We start from the raw sequence: 8,504 nt of genomic DNA, 5'->3' as shown, positions 1-8,504 counted from the left end.
TACTAAAGTTTAAAATGGTCAGCAGAACGTAGACTACGCCCGGGACATAGTATAGAGACTGACTAACTCACTAAGATGGAGGACCTGAACCATGCATGAAGACATTTAAAAGTGATGACTAAGATCTTATAAATAATACGTTGACGTAAGGCTTACTGGCAACCAATGTAATTCCTGTAGAAGTGGCATGAACATGACGTTTCGAACGTGTAATAATTCTGGCTACAACATTTTGTACATGTTGAATGCGATTTATAGAGTACTGAGGTATACCGTGTAACAATGAATTACACGAATCAATGCGAGAGGAAACAAACGAATGAACTAGTTGTTCAGTGGCAGACCCAGAGAGATATTTAGAAACAAGAGCAATTGAACGACAAATCTGACTGACACGAGGCTTCATTGTCAGACAAGAGTCAAGGATAGCTCCAAGGCTCTTTGCGTTTAGATTCGGCGTGAGAAAACTAGGTGAGAGAGAGAGGGAGAGAGGGGGGGAGGGTACATCCTAGCCTATTCTCGGAGGGTGATCTGAAAAAGTACCCCCTTTTTATGATTCCACGGAACTAGATGGCCGACGAAAAACAACCCAATTTTCCGTGAAATTTATTTCACGTCAGGATGCGAAATTTTCAATTTTACTTTTTTATACGTGAACCAGGCCTTGGCTGCCTTGTGGAATAGGCAATAAGAAATTAAGGATTTTTTGTAAACCAGTATTGAGCAAGTATTTCATGTCAAAGCTGCTAGACTGCAAGGTGGTTGATAATGAGTGTTTTTCCTTGCATATGCATATGGCCACCGCCGTTTCAATGGATTTTCCACTGTTTTTATGTAGTACATTTTCCCAGTTTTCGTCAGAGTAGCTGCAGTAATATCGTTTCGTATAGGTGAACATTATAACACTTTTAAACCTGCATTAGTTACAACGGGAACATTTTCTATCATTATATAAACAAAGATGTATCACTAAAAATTGTTAATACACCTATAATTAGACATTGTACATGTTAATCAGGGGGGTCGATATTTTCTATAGGTATGTGATCGCCGCAGAGGACGCTGTTTGATTTTGAGAGAGAGAGAGAGAGAGAGAGAGAGAGAGAGAGAGAGAGAGAGAGAGAGAGAGAGAGAGAGAGAGAGAGAGAGAGAGAGAGAGAGAGAGAGAGAGGGGGGGGGGAGACATTCACGTATAGTTCTTGTTTAGTAAATCTCCCTCAACAATTGCATCGATATCATGTTGATTTGTCAATGATTATATACTAGTAGTCCGTGGTCGTCCATGCAACCCGGATATTCCAACGAATTATATCGAAGCCCGCCCCCTTGGTTGAAAGATGCAATTGTATATCCTTTGTGACTTTTTTGCTGCTGTATAACATAATTCGGGAATCTTTAACTGAAAAATGCTCCCCAAATACGTGTAATAGGATACAGTGTGAAAAGTGCTTCCAACTTCTGATTAGTTGTTTGGTATTCGTATAGTTAGCTTAACATTACTTGTATATTTGCCTCTAATTTTTAATGATCCCGACCTAGAAAGAAGTAGTAATCATTAATGCCATTGTATAAATTAAACTAATTTGTTCCGAATCTGAAAAAAAAAATATTTTGAATAGTTCTATTTACTGTCTCGATAATTCAACCAACATGCAACTTTGACAGCCAAACTTGACTATTGTAATTCACTTCTCTATGGACTCCCAGACAACACAATAGGCCTGTTACAACGAGCTCAAAATACTGCAGCAAGAATAATCACACGCACCAGGAAATTTGCACCGATCATACCAGTTCTCACCCATCTCCATTGGTTACCAGTTCGTCTCAGGATTGACTACAAAATGTTGCTGTTAACTTTCAAGGCTATTCACAACCAGACTCCTGCGTACATCAGTGATCTGCTCCAGCCCTATATTCCAACTCGTACACTCCGTTCATCCACCAAGAAACTTTTAACATCTACAACCTACAAAACCATCACATATGGTGGCCGTGCATTTTCATATGCTGCGCCTAAACTATGGAACGTACTACCACTCGACATCAGAGAATCTCCAAACTTGGAAACTTTCAAAAGAAAACTGAAAACGCACTTATTCTCCAAAGCATACAGTGTGGTTTAGCCATTGAGCGTCATAGAGCAAAACAATGTTTTTGGATTTTGGCGCTATATAAACTTTGCAGATTGATTGATTGATTGATTGATTGATTGATTGATTGATTGATTGATTGATTGATTGATTGATTGATTGATTGATTGAGAGAGAGAGAGAGCGACAGACAGACAGACAGACAGACAGACAGACAGACAGACAGACAGACAGACAGACAGACATAGCGGGAGAGAAAATTATGTAATGGGCATCATGATAGAAACATCCAGTCTACTAATCAAAGCCCCTCAAAACGTTATATATGTCGAGGATGTAAGAATACTAACGTGATTTTTTTACGGATACACCATACACTGTATTCACTCTCAACACAAAGTGACTCAATGTTAAACTATGGATATTTTTAGATAGCTCCTCAAATAAGTACTATTCTGTTTATTCAGATGCTCTTATGGGTCTTAGCTATTCACAAGCTAAATGTCATCTCATTGACCACTTCAATGTAAAAGATTATACATACGCTGCTCACGCTGACAGCCTGTAATCTATCTGCCAGTATGTGCTTTAAAAACCCGTAGCTGCAACACTTCCTTGATAGTCTCATTCATGTTCGAAACGTTCCATCGCTGAGAACTCCTGGTACGACGTGGTAAATATGACATGTACATCTTTTACGGGCAATAACGTATCAACATAGTGTACCGAGTGTGTAATTACGGTGTACCATCCAGAACTGATAATTGTATTAATATTCAACTGTTGGTATACCATTATCTATGCTACATACACACTGTAGATTATAAATTTGTTGAAAACCTTAATTATTATGATCACCTACCATTTTACAGTGAAAGCTAAAAATCGGGTGCGAGTCAAATTGATTTCCACCATATGAATATGATATCGTACCATATATAAGTACCTTACTACACATGCAGACTTGCAGACAGACAGACATACATACATACATACATACATACATACATACATACATACATACATACATACATACATACATACATATTACATACATCCATACATAAATACGTACATACATACATACATACATACATACATACATACATACATACATACACACACATAATTATACACACATACATACATACATACATACATACACACATACATACATACATACATACATACATACATACATACATACATACATACATACATACATACATACATAGACAGACACACATACACACACACTTTTTGCCAATATGTGATTCAATACACAGACAGACGTACAAGGTCAGGAATTTGTAAATCCTCACACAATTAATTATATGTTGAAACAAATCATGTCCTTATATGCTCCAGTTACATATTATCAAACGTATTAACAAGATTCACCTGGCCTAAGTTGAAAACATAAAGCCAAAAATAAGCTTTCAATAGACATGAGGGTTACAAAAATTGCATTAAAACAGGGCAAGCATGTGTGTAGGCCGGGTGAAATGTGGGGTCGTAACCAGGGGGGGGGGGACGATGCCAGTCACGTGATACGCTATCGCGTCAGCGCAATGAAGCTCATTCAGTATTGATACACTGTCGAGTGCACTTCCTGCCTACCCCTAGCACTGTGTATGGTGGCCCAGGGCTGCCATACATTATATGCGAATTGTTTTGATAGAAAATTAATAAAATTAAGAAAAAAGATTAAAATATTTAAAAAAAATAAAGATAGAATTAAAATAAAAGTAGAATGAAATGAATGTGAAATGAAAACAAAATCAAAATTAAAAGGAAAGTAAAAGTAAAGTGAAAGCAAAAGTAAAATAGAAAGAAAAGTAAAAATAAAAGTAAAATAAAGTAAAATTAAAACAAAAGTGCAATAGAAATAAAAGTAAAATGAAAGTAAAATGAAAACAAAAATAAAATAGAAATAAAAGTAAAAGTAAAATAAAAATGAAATGAAAACAAAAATAAAATTAAAATAAAATTAAAATCAAAATTTAAAAAAAAAAAAAAAAAAAAAAAAAAAAAAAAATTAAAAAAATTAGTGGCAGTTCTGGTCCGCAATGGCCCACAGCTGCCATAGACCAGCATTCCTTGCGATCTCAACGGCACTACTGAAAGTGCTGTATACATATAGCGCCCCCAAGGGCGAGAGCCTGAATATGAGTATGAGGCTGACCTTACGTCGCTCATCATGCATCACCGGTAGGCATTTTACTGTACATGGCGCTGTGTCGGTCAAGCTTATGGAAGGAGGATGAGTTTCTCAAAGGAGATTTGATGAAATATGTGAGACTAGGGCTCCAGCGAATGGAGATTCTTGATTTTGTGAGCAGGGACTACCCTCAGTATGCCTAGAGTGTGCGAACTTTGGATAGACGTATGCGATGGCGGAGGCGGAACTTGGAAGGGAACTCCGAACACCATCAATGTTAAATACGTGTATGACTGTGACATTGCGTTTACCATGTAACCAACTATGGGTTGTTAGATCAAGTTTGTTAATAAGTGGAAATATTTTTCCACGCTGGTTCAGACTTGATCATTTTTCTGGTATTAATAAATTGGTTTGAAGGTCAGTTAGCCACATGACCAGTTTGTTAAGGTAATTGACCCTAGTATTAGCGTAAATTAGCAGGGAAGACATTGACAATACGTCCCCGGGGTGATACCTAGTTGACCCTTCTTTTAAGACGTTTTGGACCGGCTGTCCTTCATCAGTCGTAGTTCTGTCTAACGAGACAGTGTTCTCGCTTTTATTTGGCTTAAAATTCAATTTTAAAATTAAATTCAAAGTTAGCCAGATTCAGCCTCATATTCAGTCTCATAATCACACTCTCGCCTTTGAGGGCGCTACATGTATACAGCACTTTCAGTGGCGCCGTTGAGATCGCAAGGAATGCTGGTCTATGGCAGCTGTGGGCCATTGCGGACCAGAACTGCCAGTAATTTTTTTAATTTTTTTTTTTTTTTTTTTTTTAATTTTGATTTCATTTTACTTTTGTTTTCATTTTACTTTTAATTTGATTTCTATTTTACCTTTGTTTTCATTTTACTTTTATTTCTATTGCACTTTTGTTTTAATTTTACTTTACTTTTATTTTTACTTTTATTTGTATTTTACTTTTGCTTTCACTTTACTTTTACTTTCCTTTTAATTTTGATTCTGTGTTCATTTCACTTTCATTTTTATTTCATTTTACTTTTGTTTTAATTCTATCTTTATTTTTTATTTATTTATTTTTTTTAAAAAATATTTTAATCTTTTTTCTTCATTTTATTAATGTTTTTATCTAAACAGTTCGCATATAATATATGGCAGCCCTGGGCCACCATACACTGTGTACTGCTGGATACAAATTCGCTGTTGACAACAGATTGACAAGGTACGTACATTGTCACGTTTCATACGTTTTAAATTCGTCTTTCCTTTATTTTTGCCATCGTAATTTATTATGTATACTGGTACCAAATCAGATCGAAAAGTATTCAGCGACGTGACCGTACCGTACGTGTACATGTCGGCCTGCAGTTCATTGTATTTGTAGTTCGGTACGGTAGGTCGCGGTCGCGTTTTTACCAAAATGAAAAAAGCACATGGATATTCCATTTTCTAGAATCAACTTCAAGGCAGCATTTGTTGGATACCTACATGTCCATTGATAATTAATGACTGTGATAGTTGTGACATTCAACGTCCAGCAATCGACGTCTACGTCTAGTGCGCTAGTTGCCGGTGATCAGTGCACTACGCCTGGCATAACGTACCGCACCCGGTCTAACGCCCATAAGTTTACGTTCTTTCTGCTTTCTCTGTCCTGCCGTACTTACTGAAAAATGAAGTTTCACTCGTGTCGACAAGTAAACTATGTAGTTGTTTAACATTTTTACATGTGTATTGTTTCAGATACGTGCTGTTCCCAGTGAAATGAAACTGGTTGTGCCTTCGACGCATTTCTTGCAGAGAGTGTGAGGAGTACTCCCGTAAGCAGTTCCCGTCATGTCATCCCGATGGACAGTTCACTGCCACACGCTCGACCATTCAGTGAACTGGAATCTTTCAGCGTCACGAAATATCATGAATATTCATGAGCACGGCTCACCGCCATTCTTCCCCAAGTCTTCGGAACTTGTCGGCAGAAGTTTCGCCCTTTGTTTAAAAGATTCGGTAGTTTTCGGATGTAAACATGCCACACGTGCCACTATATACGACGTACGAAGAAAGATGGCAACTGCTGAAAGCGGTAAGTACGAGCTCGTACGAGTTATCATCCCTTTTTGACCTATTGATCGGTCTGGCAGCGAGGTCAGATTTTGCTCAAAAGTCCGTGCTAAGTTCATGGGTACATATGTAAGACTAAATGTATTTTTAGAGGTTTTCCTTTGCATATATCGCTGTAGTCAGTCTGAAAGAGGATTTTCCAAGCTTTACAACGAGGGGTCATATTTTTTTGTCGGACAATGGGGCGCGATGGGGCGCGTTTTTTCGGGAGCAGTGTAAATTCTCGGTGATCAGAGCGAGAGTGTCCACGTATTCAACACTGTGTACTATGTGTGACACGTTGTTTGTCACTGTCAGCCTAGCGCCTGTTGACTTTCTTGGAGTAGATTTGTTTTGGTGAGGGAATAGCTATCTGAGTTCTAAAACGAATTTCTGGAAAACGTAATCACGGTAACGTAAGCCTTATTTACATGCGTGATAGTGGATGAAAGCTTCATTGTCGATCGATCGTCGGATATATGCGTGAGTAAATGGATTAGACGCGTAGACGTAGACGTACATCGTATGCAAAGCATGTGTATACAATCGTAAATGTAATCATATGTTGGCACTTGGTAGGTAATGTAACTGTTACAGATAAATTATTTGTGTCAATTTTTGCCAGCTGCTTTCAATATTGGTCGATAGAGTACTAATGAATTTTTTTTCGTCCGACAGCATCATCGTCAGTCTTGTTAGCACCATCCACAGAGCCAAAGCAAATCGAGCCAGGAGATATCAAAATTGAGACTAGTGTAAGAGGGTATGTGAGACATATTCCCGATATCACGTACTGCAATATCTTATTATTACTTTGTGTCACTTGCTTATGATCTGACATAGTAAACATGCACTTGAAAACAGGCCATAAAACAAAATGTAATCCAAGATGTGATAATTTTAATAGTAGTAACAACAACAACAACAACAACATATATGGTTGATAGTACTCTGATAACCATCATACCCAGCAGATTATGTTACCAGATTTGCCCGAGTTCCAAAGTTAACAGAATTTTACTTTGATTAATGTCATTTTGTAATGTGTATCATCTTAGTTATTTCTATAAATTTATTCTAGTTAATTTATCTGCTGTGTATGCATGGTTATATTTTATTATGATCCATACAAATGGTTTTCTTTTGTTTTGTTTTTATAGCTATCAGGCTCTCTGTGACTGTCCCACAAGTGTATAGATGGATTTACATCCGGAAGTCGACAACCCTCATGATCTAACTGCTATTGATGAATACAGATTAGAAGTAAACAAGAAACTTGTTGAAACAAAATAGGCGAAAAAAGAAAAACACATTGAATTGTACGAGGAAGTCGATGACCTTCTCACTATTGAGATAGTAGAAATAAACCTTCAATATAAAATTTAAGTAGCTGTGAGCACAACAGTCCCATATGGATACATTTACAAAAGGACAGTCTGTTTTTCAACTCACTTCATAAATCTTCTCCAGGAAAGAACATTATCAAGCTCCTGTACATATTTGGTGGTTTGTAACACAAAATTCAATCTCTTCTTTTTGTCTACTTCTAGCTTGGACTATTTACTAGGTTGATCTTGACTATGTCCTTGTAACATATACCAGGATTAGTGCAATCTATTTCATGTAACAATGACAGTTTAGTTGTGATATTACCATACCAAACATGTTCCTCAATGATTGGCTTATCTGTTCTATTGGTTGATGATTCATTCAAACTTGACTTGTTTTTGAGAAGACTCTTATGGCTCATTTATAAGTTAAACACTTCATGGGGGCCATGAACTGTCAAGCTTTGGAGAAACGTAAAATGATGTAATGTGAAAGATAACAACAACTCTCTGCAGTTGTATTTTCAATACTTTATTTAACATGGAGAAAATAAATAAAAATGAATATGTAATATATATATGTGGCTAATAAAATATATAAATACATAAAATATATCATCTGCTTCAGTTTACACTTTGTAACATGTATTTAACTTCACTTGTTTGCAATGGCCCTGAGTCCTGCTATAAATAGTTTTCAGCATGTCAGTCAATATCTTCACATTTGGCTTTATGTAGAGGAAGACTTTCATCTTGTACAAACGTGTAATTTTTCATCTGTTGACAAGAGAGAACCAGAAATTTAAATTAGACATT

At 36.7% G+C, this 8,504-nt stretch overlaps 1 long non-coding RNA gene across 1 annotated transcript; it reads left to right on the top strand.

The window, feature by feature from the left end:
- Positions 1-6,082: 6,082 nt before the first annotated feature.
- LOC144433940 (uncharacterized) lies at positions 6,083-8,268 on the top strand. Its single transcript, XR_013480815.1, has 3 exons — positions 6,083-6,343; positions 7,039-7,123; positions 7,521-8,268. It is a non-coding gene; the product is annotated as an uncharacterized LOC144433940 (long non-coding RNA).
- Positions 8,269-8,504: the final 236 nt, after the last annotated feature.

Source organism: Glandiceps talaboti, chromosome 4 (assembly GCF_964340395.1).
Source record: "Glandiceps talaboti chromosome 4, keGlaTala1.1, whole genome shotgun sequence".
NCBI classification, from domain to species: domain Eukaryota; kingdom Metazoa; phylum Hemichordata; class Enteropneusta; family Spengelidae; genus Glandiceps; species Glandiceps talaboti.
Note: the sequence above shows the minus strand (reverse complement) of the source record. Positions and strands in the feature narration are given on the sequence as shown.